This window comes from Ascaphus truei, unplaced genomic scaffold (assembly GCF_040206685.1).
Source record: "Ascaphus truei isolate aAscTru1 unplaced genomic scaffold, aAscTru1.hap1 HAP1_SCAFFOLD_1729, whole genome shotgun sequence".
Lineage (NCBI taxonomy): Eukaryota > Metazoa > Chordata > Amphibia > Anura > Ascaphidae > Ascaphus > Ascaphus truei.
Window position 1 is genome coordinate 11,995 of NW_027454625.1, and position 14,100 is coordinate 26,094.

Below are 14,100 nucleotides of genomic sequence, written 5' to 3' on the forward strand. Positions count from 1 at the left end.
ATTATTAGGCTATAACTGCAGCACTGATTATTGTGCTACCTAGTTCTTGTTGGTTCTTAATAGATTGCTATGAGGGATATTGTTATATGCACTTATGATATAATACACCTCATTTAGCAATCAGGACGCCACACTCCATATATTTTAGCACCCTCCCCATCAGTTACATATGTTGCTGGTACCATGGTTTTTTACCTCACTACTTCTTATTGGGACTCACACTGGTACTGTCATTTAGCGCATGAATATTTATTTTGTTCTAACAAAATTAACACAGTATAGGAAAATATGCATTTGTCAGAGGGAAAGGCCAATAATCTGGAGTCAGGTCACCCTAATGTATATTAAAAATAAACACAGGCCTGTCTGATACTCCCTGATATTATAAAGTAAAGAGGCCACTCTATAATAAATATTTACACAGGCCTTTTTAAGTCTGTCCCTAATAATCTGTAATCAGGAGGTCATTATAAATGTTAAAACAGTAGTGGTACTGTGATATTAAAGTGACAATCCCATACAAGTTTAATTCAGCCCAAATCCACACAATAATGTTAATAAATGCATTATAAATATCACATGACCATATGTATACTGTCTTAGTTCATGGCTGTGTTATTACATCATTACATGTGTAATTAAATCCGTGACATTCTCAGGCTCCCCCCTTCTGTGACAATCATACAGCCGGGCCGTTACATTGCAACACACTAATCCCGCCCCTAGTGACATCACGTGATCAGTAACCAGTCAGAGAAGCTAAAAGGCAAAGAACTACATTTCCCACAATGCACCTCGTGGAGTGTGGCTAGCAGCTACACCTTCTCTCACTAGTTTGTCTCCTGCGAGCTTCCGTACACAGCGTCTTGTTAGAGTGGGGCGTGGACATGTGTAAACTTCAATGGTGGGAAAATGAGACAGTTTTAGCTGCTAGCTGAGCAGTGGTACAGCGCTCTGTAGAAGGCGCTCTCAGTCGGGTGAGTGATTTTTCAATGTGTGTGTTTATTTTATTTCATTTCTCATTTTACTTTCACTTTAAGTACTGCATGCTTATTTTTTTCTGTGGGCATTTAGGGATTTAAGTGCTCCGTGAGCCGATTCCTCCATTGAAGGAGGAGCTATGAGGCCAACCTATCACAGCTACTGTACCATCCTCAGTTGCTTTCAGTATACTGATTAATCCACGGCACAGAATATGCAACTTCAAATACATCTATCAACTGTCTATATGTTAAGCCCCCGGACAAGCATTTGCTTGTTAGTTATACACTAGTTTCATACAAGCACTTCACACAGGGGGCTTCAACTTAGGTAGTACTTGACCGGCCGGTCTGAGTGTTCTCATTTCCATATATTTCTTGCCTCTACACTTTATTTACATACTTTGTACTTATTACTGCAGTGTAGCATTTTTCCCCACACCTTAAGGTTCAGTTTATAACAGCTTTGTAGGTCACCACTGCTCCTCATTTTAACCATTTATGTGTATGTGATTAATAAACCTTTATTGATACAATTTGTGTATGTTAGAGTGCTATTCAGGGGATTCTTTTTTTCTGTGTTAGTTTTCATATATATGTGTGTGTGTGTGTGTGTGTGTGTGTGTGTGTGTGTGTATATATGTATATATTTATGTGTATATATATTTGTGTGTGTGTGACCTTGGGCAAGTCACTTCATATCCTCTGTGCCTCAGGCACCAATGTCATAGATTGTAAGCTCTATGGGGCAGGGACTTGTGTCTGCAAAATGTCTCTGTATAGCGCTACGTAAAACTAGCAGCGCTTTAAAAGAACATGCTGTTATTATTATTATATATAAATGTGTATGTATGTATTTATTTATATAGCACTATTAATGTATATAGCGTTTCACAGTAGTAATACATGTGAAAATCCTATAAATAACAAATACAAATATCAGGTCATGGGAATAAGTGATTTGGACATAAAAGTAACATTTCGGAAGTGTGGACAACTAATACATCTTGTAGATTGCCTTTACAGTGTGATGTCATTGATTCAGTAGATTGTGTGCAGACCAGGACTGCAGTACAGTGTCACTCACATGGATGACTTGCGTGGTAGAAGCTCAAGAACAAGGATGTCAAACTCCAGTCCTCGAGGGCAGCAAACAGGCCAGGTTTTCAGGATATCCCTACTGAAAACCTGGCCTGTTTGGGACCCTCGAGGACTGGAGTTTGACATGCATGCTCTAGAAGGAGCACAGCTGTGGGTGGGAGGTGGATTTGCTTTGCATCAAATGGTTTGGAGCAAGGTTTATTGTATGTATTATCATAATAACAATGCAATGCTTAACTTTTATTTTAGGAGGGATGACTGCAGAACAGAAGTGAATATTGAAGCCATGTGTTCCTTTTCTTGCAAAAGAGAAAATTTGAAGGACAGTTGAACAGAATGAAAATTACTACACAGAGACAGATAAGCAATGTGTATATTTCTCATTTACCATTTAGTATTTGTCGTTTTATTGACTCCACACAATCCGGCTGCTACGGGTTTCACATTGAACATTTTCATCTCTACTCTACCCCTTCCTGTGATCTGAACCATGCAAGTTTTCATTGATTCAATACATCATGAGTAGAGTGTGGCTACAGTATGAAGTAAAGACCCAAGGACCACATCTACTACCATTCATAACAAGAACATGTGCAGTAGCGCACAGCTGCAGTTCTATGTGATTGTTATGAAAGGTTGAGGTGGTTCAATTCTATGAATCTGGAGTGGGATGGATCCTGTTTGCATCACATGGTTTCATCTAGGCCAGTAGATTATATAACTCTCAGTACAGGTTACACATGGCATCAGTATTAGTGATGTAAAGAGGAGGAAAGCTTCAATGTGGAGAACAAAGCCAAGTAATGTTGAAGTTACTCCTTTTACCATTTACTTGGTCAGTCTGTACTGTCTACTCCCCACACAGCTGCTAAGGGTCTTCCATTTTAAATACTTTCACCTCCTATTCTGCACTGCTTTGCTGCCCATTATTTAGAGATGCGTTCCAGTCATGTTTACCACTCTGAATCTCTCTGCAGTCATTGATTCAGCACATCATGGGTAGAGCATGGCTACAGATACAGAAAGCTTTTATTATTTTACCGGCTGATCATCCATAATATTGCATTAAAACATAGAATATCACTTAATTTCCAAAAGATTCAGTGATGCTGATAATGCAGAATCTCACAACATTTCCCATCATAATGCCATAATGCACCAGAGGAAGAAATAATCCTTGCTATATCTGTACATTGTGTGACGTATTACCTCCATGACCATTGAGAGCAAGTACATCTTCTGTATAGAGCGGCTGTGTTATGATGCAGTTATTGATCATCATTGACATAATCACAAGAATCTTATGCAAAGGGAAATTGTCCGCAGCGAAGTGAGATGTGTGCCTGTTTTAAGTCCTCCAGCTTAACGCCCCTACACCTCCCACTACACAGACATACTTACTTATGCATACACTGACATCTGGCATACCTACACACACCCCAGGGCCACTTCCTTCCCCTGATGTCAGGGAGAGGATTGGCATGCAGAGTGCAGTAAGTCTCCACGTTACTCTGGCCAACAGTCTTGGCCTACCCCCAGCATCTGTCACCCACAACATCTGTTCCCTCCTTGTAAAGTGCTGAACTATCTCACCTGGGTCAGTGCTATAGCTGATCACAGTGCCCGATCATGATGTCACTGTGACAGGCAGCAGTGCAGATTGACCGGTCAATCAATGCAGTGCCGCACCATATGCACTAAATGAGATTTCCGTGCCCCCTGTCAGGTTACTCCCTGGGCAGTGACCCTGCTCACCCCCTCCCCTAGTTCCACCTCTGACCACAATTATCTCTCTTGGAGAGTGTAGCAAATTGGTGTTGGTGGAATCTCACCTCTGCCATGCATGGTCACAATCTGGGCACAGGACCCAAATAGTGGGCAATGTGGCACTTCTTACAGTAGAGAATAAGTAACTATATTCTTTACTTGTGTATTAAGGACCTTATTTGCATTAAAATTCAGTCCCCATGGGACCAAGACTTTCTGGCTTACTGAACAAAGTGGAATTGTTTCGTAGAGGGTGGAGAATTGTATTTTATCTGAAATTACCCCCTCTGCACAAAATACAAACAATTATACACATACATGTACCTTGTGGAAGTTGTTGCCCTCTATCTTCCTGTGGTCTCTCCCTGTTTCTCACCGTGCCTCCTCCCATTTCCTTGCACCTCTGCGTCTCCGCATATATCCCTATACTCAGAGCCGGCTCCGGTCAGTGACATGGGATGCCCAAATATGAGCATATCCATACATGGGCATCCATGCCACTGACCGGAGCCCACTCTGTTGCGGATATGGAGAGAGACTGGGAGATTTACATCCCCTTATAATTCATATGGTGCATAGTACCGGCACGTATTGTTTTACCGTTACTGTGTACCTTCCTACTTTCACACTGGTACAGTATGTGCTGCAGTGGGACTGAGAGGGATATATTGGTAACACATAGTTATTGTTGGGGGAATTCAATCCATTTTGAAAATAGTAATGCAATGTTTTATACTTTTTTTTTTGCAGTAATGAAGAATGAAAAAGTTCTGTTAAAATTGAATTGGAGGTGAACTGGAATCATCATCAACTCTGCACCAGTGTGAATTGATGTTCTTTAATGTTCTGATAAGGTACATGCAACATCTCTTCCTCAACCCCTACACCACTCTCTGCCTCTTGCCTCTCTCTCTCCACCTCCCTGCTAAGCGTATTAACCCATCTAATGTAATCCACATTCCATGTCTCACTTTACTCTTCACTTCTCACGTGCCCTCTGGAATGTCTGCTCTCTGACTAACAAGGTCTATTTGTACATGACCTCTTCTGCTCTCATCATCCACCACTTCTCATTCCCCTCACCCCTGTCCTACTCGATACCTCAGCTTAATTGAACTCTCTCCTCTGACATCTACCCTTATCTCTAACCTCTCCTCACTTTCTGCTTAAACTAACTATCTTGTTAACTTTTACAATGCTATCATCTCCTCCTCCTCCCTCCTCCCTCCTCCATTATATATTTATATGCCCCTTCTAGGCTCTGACACACTCATCCCTCTAAGGCCATGATTATCATGGGCACATGCTTGGTCATCCACAGTGCGTGCGAGCGATGCAGAGCCGCCTCGGACCTCAGTGCAGGGATTGCTGCATACCCCAGCATCTGTCACCCACAAACAATACACACACTAATACTCCCCACAATACACACTATAATACCTCCTCAATACTAATCTCTCCAATAATATTATAGCTCCAAACACAATATACACAACACCCTTACACAAGATACACAATCTAGTACTCTCCTCTGCACCTCTACACACAATATAATACTCCCACACACACAATATACACACTACCCTCCTACCCCCATAAAATACAACCAATAATACACACACACTTTGTGGATGTTGGGACCAGCTCCCGGCATGCACCAGTGAAAGAGAGAGGCCAGCAGAAGCTCGGAAGAACTCCCTCTCTCCATCCGTGCCTCCCTCCGTTTCCCATCTTCTCCCTGTCTCTCTCCCTCCCTTTCCTTGCATCTCCCTGCGTCTTTACGTATACCCAGTCAGTGACGGCTCTGGTCACGTGATGCCTTAATATGGGCTTATCCATATATGTTCATCCACGTCACTAATGTGATGCCCGCACTGTTGCGGAGCTGGTACTTACGACGCGCACTTATTGTTTTATCAGTACTGCGTACCTGACTCTACCGGCCTACTTTCAACACTAGTACAATAAGTGCTTCACTACGAGTGAGTGGGGAATATTGGCATCACACAGTCACTGTTGAATATGCCATTCAATCCATTTTGAAAATAGTAATGCAATGTGGTTTTGTTTTGTTTGCTTTTTGCAGTAATGAAGAATGTTATAAGTTATATTAAAATTAAATTGGAGGGGAACTGGATTCAGCATTTCATCATGAACTCTGCACTTGTGAGAATTTACCTTCTTGAATGCCCTGAGAGGTACACTACCGACACACTTTATTGAAGTGTGGTCGGTACCGCAAGCCGGGAAATCTCCCGGCTTGCTAGTGGCCGCCCCTCGGCGTGCCGCGCGTCATAGACGCGCGGTCACGCGTCATCGGGAGCGTGCGCCCCCTGCACGCGTGTCCAGGGGCTCCCCGAGGGAGCCCTGGTGTCCCGCAATCGCGGGACAGCGGCAGGGGGTTCCGGGGGACCCGGCGGACCCGGCAGCGGTAGGGAGAGCGCCCCGATCGGAGGGCGCTCTTCCGCTGCTCCGGCGTGCGCCCGTCACACTCGGGCGCGCGCCAGGCTACTGCTGCGGCACAGAACGGGCAAATGCTCGAATAAACTGTGCCGCAGCAGTACACGCAACTTTAAGACTATAATCTGCTGTGCAAGCTTTCGTGCTATACCTCCCCCTCAGGTTTTGATTTATACATTTGCTCCCTCAAGTCATGTCCTCTAATATTTGAAAGCTCTCTCCTAGCATTTTCTCTCTACCACAGAACGTCATCCCAATGTAACCTCTCTCTTGTTCTCTCTGCTTGCTGTTTCCTCACTTTTCTGTTAAACTTTTCTAATTTCTCTAACTTCCACACTCCTGCTTTTATCCACATGTTCTCCTCTTTCCTTCCCCTACCTTTGCATGTGTCTACACACTGCACCATTTGTACAGACCTCTATTGCAGCTATTTCTGCACTGCTCAATGAAAAGCACTCATGTACATCCTATTCTCTGCGCCCCCTCTCTCTCTGCGCCCCCTCTCTCTCTGCGCCCCCTCTCTCTCTGCGCCCCCTCTCTCTCTGCGCCCCCTCTCTCTCTGCGCCCCCTCTCTCTCTGCGCCCCCTCTCTCTCTGCGCCCCCTCTCTCTCTGCGCCCCCTCTCTCTCTGCGCCTATCTGTCTCATTCTCTCTACGTCCCTCTCTCTCTACATAGAGCTATCTCTGTCTCTCTCTACACCTATCTCTGTGTCTCCTTCTATGTTTGCTGATGTGTGGGATATCTCTTATAATCTTGAACCTGCTCATATACACATCGGGTCTCCCTGCCTCTGCCTCCCTGCTAAGAGTGTTAACCTATCTAATGTAATCCACATTCCTTTCCTTACTTTTCTCTTCCCTTCTCCTATGCCCTCTGGAATGTCCGTTCTCTGACTAACAAGGCTCTAGTTGTACATGACCTCTTCTGCTCTCATCATTCACAATCAGTCATTCCCCTCACCCCATCTTACCTGTCCCACTGATTTTCCTCTGCTTAATTAAACTCTCCTCTGACATCTACTCTAACCTCTCTGCTCTCTCTCTCTCTTTCTGCTTAAACTGACAATCTTATTAACTCTTACAATGCTATCCTCTATATGCCCCTTCAAGCTCTGACACACACGTCCCTCTAACCCACACCCTTGGCTAAATTCCCAAACATGTTCATCACACTTCCACTCACTGTTCTTAATGCCTATGAAGGAAATCTCACACTTGATGTTTGATTTTTCTACAGTAAAAATGTCTCCAGTCCTGTATAAAGCTGCTCTCTGGGGCCAAACCACACTACTTTTTTTTCCACATTCATCAACACACAAATTTAATTTACGCTGTCTTTTTTCCCCTGTATTTGACTCCCTCCACTAACCTTCTTCTCACACTTGCCATCCTTCCTTCACTTCTCCTCAAGCATTTGACTACTTCAGAGGCAAGGTGGATGCCACCCACAAGGAGATTCCTTCTGTCCCTTCCCCCTTCTCTCCTTCTACCTAATTCTCCTTCTGCATTTGACTCCTTTTCTTCTCTTACAGAGCTGGAAGCTAATCATCTTCTCTTCTCCCTCTACCACATGCCCTCTAGATCGTATCCCCTCACACCTTACTGCATCTCTTAGTCCCCACTCTCACCCACATCTTCAAGTCCTCCCTATTCTCTGGCTCTTTACCCTCTTACTTTAAGCCTGTAGTGGTCACCCTTTTCTCAGAAACAACCTACACCCTATGTGCCTTACTAACTACCGCCCTATATCCCTCCTGCTGTTTGTCTCCTAATTGCTAGAATGTCAACATTCTTAAATCACATGCCCTCCTGGATCCTTTACAACCTGCCTTTCGTACAGCTCGTTCTACAGACTGTGCTTAAAGCAAATTCCCAAGGTCACTTTTCCCTACTAATCCTACTTGATCTATCTGCTGCGTTTGATGCTCTCAATCACTCTCCTCCTTCATATTCTAAACTCTCTCTTGGTATCCGTAACACAGTTCTATCCTGGTTTTCATCATAACTTTCCTGTCACACATTCTCCATCTCTGTTGCTAACATGTCTTCGTCTTCTATTGATCTGTCTGTGGGTATACATCAGGGCTCTGTTCTGAGATCTCTCTTTCTCTCTACATACTATCATTTGGTGACCTCATCAACTCTTTGTGACAATCCTATAAATAACAAATACAAATATCAGGTCATGGGAATAAGTGATTTGGACATAAAAGTAACATTTCGGAAGTGTGGACAACTAATACATCTTGTAGATTGCCTTTACAGTGTGATGTCATTGATTCAGTAGATTGTGTGCAGACCAGGACTGCAGTACAGTGTCACTCACATGGATGACTTGCGTGGTAGAAGCTCAAGAACAAGGATGTCAAACTCCAGTCCTCGAGGGCAGCAAACAGGCCAGGTTTTCAGGATATCCCTACTGAAAACCTGGCCTGTTTGGGACCCTCGAGGACTGGAGTTTGACATGCATGCTCTAGAAGGAGCACAGCTGTGGGTGGGAGGTGGATTTGCTTTGCATCAAATGGTTTGGAGCAAGGTTTATTGTATGTATTATCATAATAACAATGCAATGCTTAACTTTTATTTCAGGAGGGATGACTGCAGAACAGAAGTGAATATTGAAGCCATGTGTTCCTTTTCTTGCAAAAGAGAAAATTTGAAGGACAGTTGAAGAGAAGGAAAATTACTACACAGAGACAGATAAGCAATGTGTATATTTCTCATTTACCATTTAGTATTTGTCGTTTTATTGACTCCACACAATCCGGCTGCTACGGGTTTCACATTGAATATTTTCATCTCTACTCTACCCCTTCCTGTGATCTGAACCATGCAAGTTTTCGTTGATTCAATACATCATGAGTAGAGGGTGGCTACAGTATGAAGTAAAGACCCAAGGACCACATCTACTACCATTCATAACAAGAACATGTGCAGTAGCGCACAGCTGCAGTTCTATGTGATTGTTATGAAAGATTGAGGTGGTTCAATTCTATGAATCTGGAGTGGGATGGATCCTGTTTGCATCATATGGTTTCATCTAGGCCAGTAGATTATATAACTCTCAGTACAGGTTACACATGGCATCAGTATTAGTGATTTAAAGAGGAGGAAAGCTTCAATGTGGAGAACAAAGCCAAGTAATGTTGAAGTTATTCCTTTTACCATTTACTTGGTCAGTCTGTACTGTCTACTCTCCACACAGCTGCTAAGGATCTTCCATTTTAAATACTTTCACCTCCTATTCTGCACTGCTTTGCTGCCCATTATTCAGAGATGCGTTCCAGTCATGTTTAGCACTCTGAATCTCTCTGCAGTCATTGGTTCAGCACATCATGGGTAGAGCATGGCTACAGATACAGCAAGCTATTATTATTTTACCGGCTGATCATCCATAATATTGCATTAAAACATAGAATATCACTTAATTTCCAAAAGATTCAGTGATGCTGATAATGCAGAATCTCACAACATTTCCCATCATAATGCCATAATGCACCAGTGGGAGAAATAATCCTTGCTATATCTGTACATTGTGTGACGTATTACCTCCATGACCATTGAGAGCAAGTACATCTTCTGTATAGAGCGGCTGTGTTATGATGCAGTTATTGATCATCATTGACATAATCACAAGAATCTTATGCAAAGGGAAATTGTCCGCAGCGAAGTGAGATTTCAGCCCCCAAACGTCTGTAATCTTAATGCAATGTCTTACTTTTGTTGCAGTGAACACTGAAGAGACGGATCTACTACAACACTGTACAGGATGAGCATACGCTACAAGCAGCAAAATGATCTTGCAGTTGACAGTATGTTGTTCTGGTAATGTGCACAATTATTATTTATGGGCTACACACCACAGTGCTGGACATATTCTGTTAACTTCAACTCTACTCCTAACATGGAGATGTCTTCCTGGTGTTACTGATTCAGTACATCATATGCACAGTGTGGTTATGATATGATGGATTGATTTAATGAACCCACCAACCAATGATGACATCTGCATCATCTTCTGTAAAGTGCAGCTACAGCATGATATTATCAGCATTTGGTGCGGTATAATCAGAGGTATCTATGTGCTTTTGTGCCTGTTTTAAGTCCTCCAGCTTAACGCCCCTACACCTCCCACTACACAGGCATACTTACTTATGCATACACTGACATCTGGCATACCTACACACACCCCAGGGCCACTTCCTTCCCCTGATGTCAGGGAGAGGATGGGCATGCAGAGTGCAGTAAGTCTCCACGTTACTCTGGCCAACAGTCTTGGCCTACCTCCAGCATCTGTCACCCACAACATCTGTTCCCTCCTTGTAAAGTGCTGAACTATCTCACCTGGGTCAGTGCTATAGCTGATCACAGTGCCCGATCAGGATGTCACTGTGACAGGCAGCAGTGCAGATTGACCGGTCAATCAATGCAGTGCCGCAACATATGCACTAAATGAGATTTCCGTGCCCCCAGTCAGGTTACTCCCTGGGCAGTGACCCTGCTCACACCCTCCCCTAGTTCCACCTCTGATCACAATTATCTCTCTTGGAGAGTGTAGCAAATTGGAGTTGGGGGAATCTCACCTCTGCCATGCATGGTCACAATCTGGGCACAGGACCCAAATAGTGGGCAATGTGGCACTTCTTACAGTAGAGAATAAGTAACTTTATTCTTTACTTGTGTATTAAGGACCTTATTTGCATTAAATTCAGTCCACATGGGACCAAGACTTTCTGGCTTACTGAACAAAGTGGAATTGTTTCGTAGAGGGTGGAGAATTGTATTTTATCTGAAATTACCCCCTCTGCACAAAATACAAACAATTATACCCATACAAGTACCTTGTGGAAGTTGTTGCCCTCTATCTTCCTGTGGTCTCTCCCTGTTTCTCACCGTGCCTCCTCCCATTTCCTTGCACCTCTGCGTCTCCGCATATATCCCTATACTCAGAGCCGGCTCCGGTCAGTGACATGGGATGCCCAAATATGAGCATACCCATATATGGGCATCCATGCCACTGACCGGAGCCCGCTCTGTTGCGGATATGGAGAGAGACTGGGAGATTTACATCCCCTTATAATTCATATGGTGCATAGTACCGGCACGTATTGTTTTACCGGTACTGTGTACCTTCCTACTTTCACACTGGTACAGTATATGCTGCAGTGGGACTGAGAGGGATATATTGGTAACACATAGTCATTGTTGGGGGAATTCAATCCATTTTGAAAATAGTAATGAAATGTTTTTTACTTTTCTTTTTTTTCAGTAATGAAGAATGAAACATTTCTGTTAAAATTGAATTGGAGGTGAACTGGATTCATCATCAACTCTGCACCAGTGTGAATTGATGTTCTTTAATGTTCTGATAAGGTACATGCAACATCTCTTCCTCAACCCCTGCACCACTCTCTGCCTCTTGCCTCTCTCTCTCCACCTCCCTGCTAAGCGTATTAACCCATCTAATGTAATCCACATTCCATGTCTCACTTTACTCTTCACTTCTCACGTGCCCTCTGGAATGACTGCTCTCTGACTAACAAGGTCTATTTGTACATGACCTCTTCTGCTCTCATCCACCACCTCTCATTCCCCTCACCCCTGTCCTACTCGATACCTCAGCTTAATTGAACTCTCTCCTCTGACATCTACCCTTATCTCTAACCTCTCCTCACTTTCTGCTTAAACTAACTATCTTGTTAACTTTTACAAAGCTATCATCTCCTCCTCCCTCCTCCTCCTTCCTCCTCCCTCCTCCATTATATATATACCCCTTCTAGGCTCTGACACACTCATCCCTCTAAGGCCATGATTATCATGGGCACATGCTTGGTCGTCCACAGTGCGTGCGAGCGATGCAGAGCCGCCTCGGACCTCAGTGCAGGGATTGCTGCATACCCCCAGCATCTGTCACCCACAAACAATACACACACTAATACTCCCCACAATACACACTATAATACCTCCTCAATACTAATCTCCCCAATAATATTATAGCTCCAAACACAATATACACAACACCCTTACACAAGATACACAATCTAGTACTCTCCTCTGCACCTCTACACACAATATAATACTCCCACACACACAATATACACACTACCCTCCTACCCCCATAAAATACAACCAATAATACACACACACTTTGTGGATGTTGGGACCAGCTCCCGGCATGCACCAGTGAAAGAGAGAGGCCCGCAGAAGCTCGGAAGAACTCCCTCCATCCGTGCCTTCCTCCGTTTCACATCTTCTCCCTGTCTCTCTCCCTCCCTTTCCTTGCATCTCCCTGCGTCTTTACGTATACCCAGTCAGTGACGGCTCTGGTCACGTGATGCCTTAATATGGGCTTATCCATATATGTTCATCCACGTCACTAATGTGATGCCCGCACTGTTGCGGAGCTGGTACTTACGACGGGCACTTATTGTTTTATCAGTACTGCGTACCTGACTCTACCGGCCTACTTTCAACACTAGTACAATATGTGCTTCACTACGAGTGAGTGGGGAATATTGGCATCACACAGTCACTGTTGAATATGCCATTCAATCCATTTTGAAAATAGTAATGCAATGTGGTTTTGTTTTGTTTGCTTTTTGCAGTAATGAAGAATGGAAAAGTTATATTAAAATTAAATTGGAGGGGGACTAGATTCAGCATTTCATCATGAACTCTGCACTTGTGAGAATTTAACTTCTTGAATACCCTGACAGGTACACGCAACATTAAGACTATAATCTGCTGTGCAAGCTTTCGTGCTATACCTCCCCCTCAGGTTTTGATTTATACATTTGCTCCCTCAATTCATGTCCTCTAATATTTGAAAGCTCTCTCCTAGCATTTTCTCTTTACCACAGAACGTCATCCCAATGTAACCTCTCTTGTTCTTTCTGCTTGCTGTTTCCTCACTCCTCTGTTAAACTTTTCTAATTTCTCTAACTTCCACACTCCTGCTTTTATCCACATGTTCTCCTCTTTCCTTCCCCTACCTTTGCATGTGTCTACACACTGCACCATTTGTACAGACCTCTATTGCAGCTATTTCTGCACTGCTCAATGAAAAGCACTCTTTAATATCCTATTCTCTGTGCCCCCTCTCTCTGCGCCCCCTCTTTTGGCGCCTCCTCTCTCTGCGCCCCCTCTCTCTGCGCCTATCTGTCTCATTCTCTCTACGTCCCTCTCTCTCTACATAGAGCTATCTCTGTCTCTCTCTACACCTATCTCTGTGTCTCCTTCTATGTTTGCTGATGTGTGGGATATCTCTTATAATCTTGAACCTGCTCATATACACATCGGGCCTCCCTGCCTCTGCCTCCCTGCTAAGAGTGTTAACCTATCTAATGTAATCCACATTCCTTTCCTTACTTTTCTCTTCCCTTCTCCTATGCCATCTGGAATGTCCGTTCTCTGACTAACAAGGCTCTAGTTGTACATGACCTCTTCTGCTCTCATCATTCACAATCAGTCATTCCCCTCACCCCATCTTACCTGTCCCACTGATTTGCCTCTGCTTAATTAAACTCTCCTCTGACATCTACTCTAACCTCTCTGCTCTCTCTCTCTTTCCGCTTAAACTAACAATCTTATTAACTCTTACAATGCTATCCTCCTATCTATATGCCCCCTCTAGGCTCTGACACACTTGTCCCTCTAGCCCACACCCTTGGCTAAATTCCCAAACATGTTCATCACACTTCCACTCGCTGTTCTTAATGCCTATGAAGGAAATCACACAATTGATATTTGATTTTTCTACAGTAAAAATGTCTCCAGTCCTGTATAAAGCTGCT

General features: G+C 43.6%; 1 long non-coding RNA gene across 1 annotated transcript; it reads left to right on the top strand.

Moving 5' to 3' along the window:
* The first annotated feature begins 622 nt into the window (after positions 1-622).
* Positions 623-2,428, top strand: LOC142476779 (uncharacterized). The gene is made up of 3 exons (XR_012791978.1): positions 623-977; positions 1,075-1,311; positions 2,331-2,428. It is a non-coding gene; the product is annotated as an uncharacterized LOC142476779 (long non-coding RNA).
* The last annotated feature ends 11,672 nt before the right edge of the window (positions 2,429-14,100 follow it).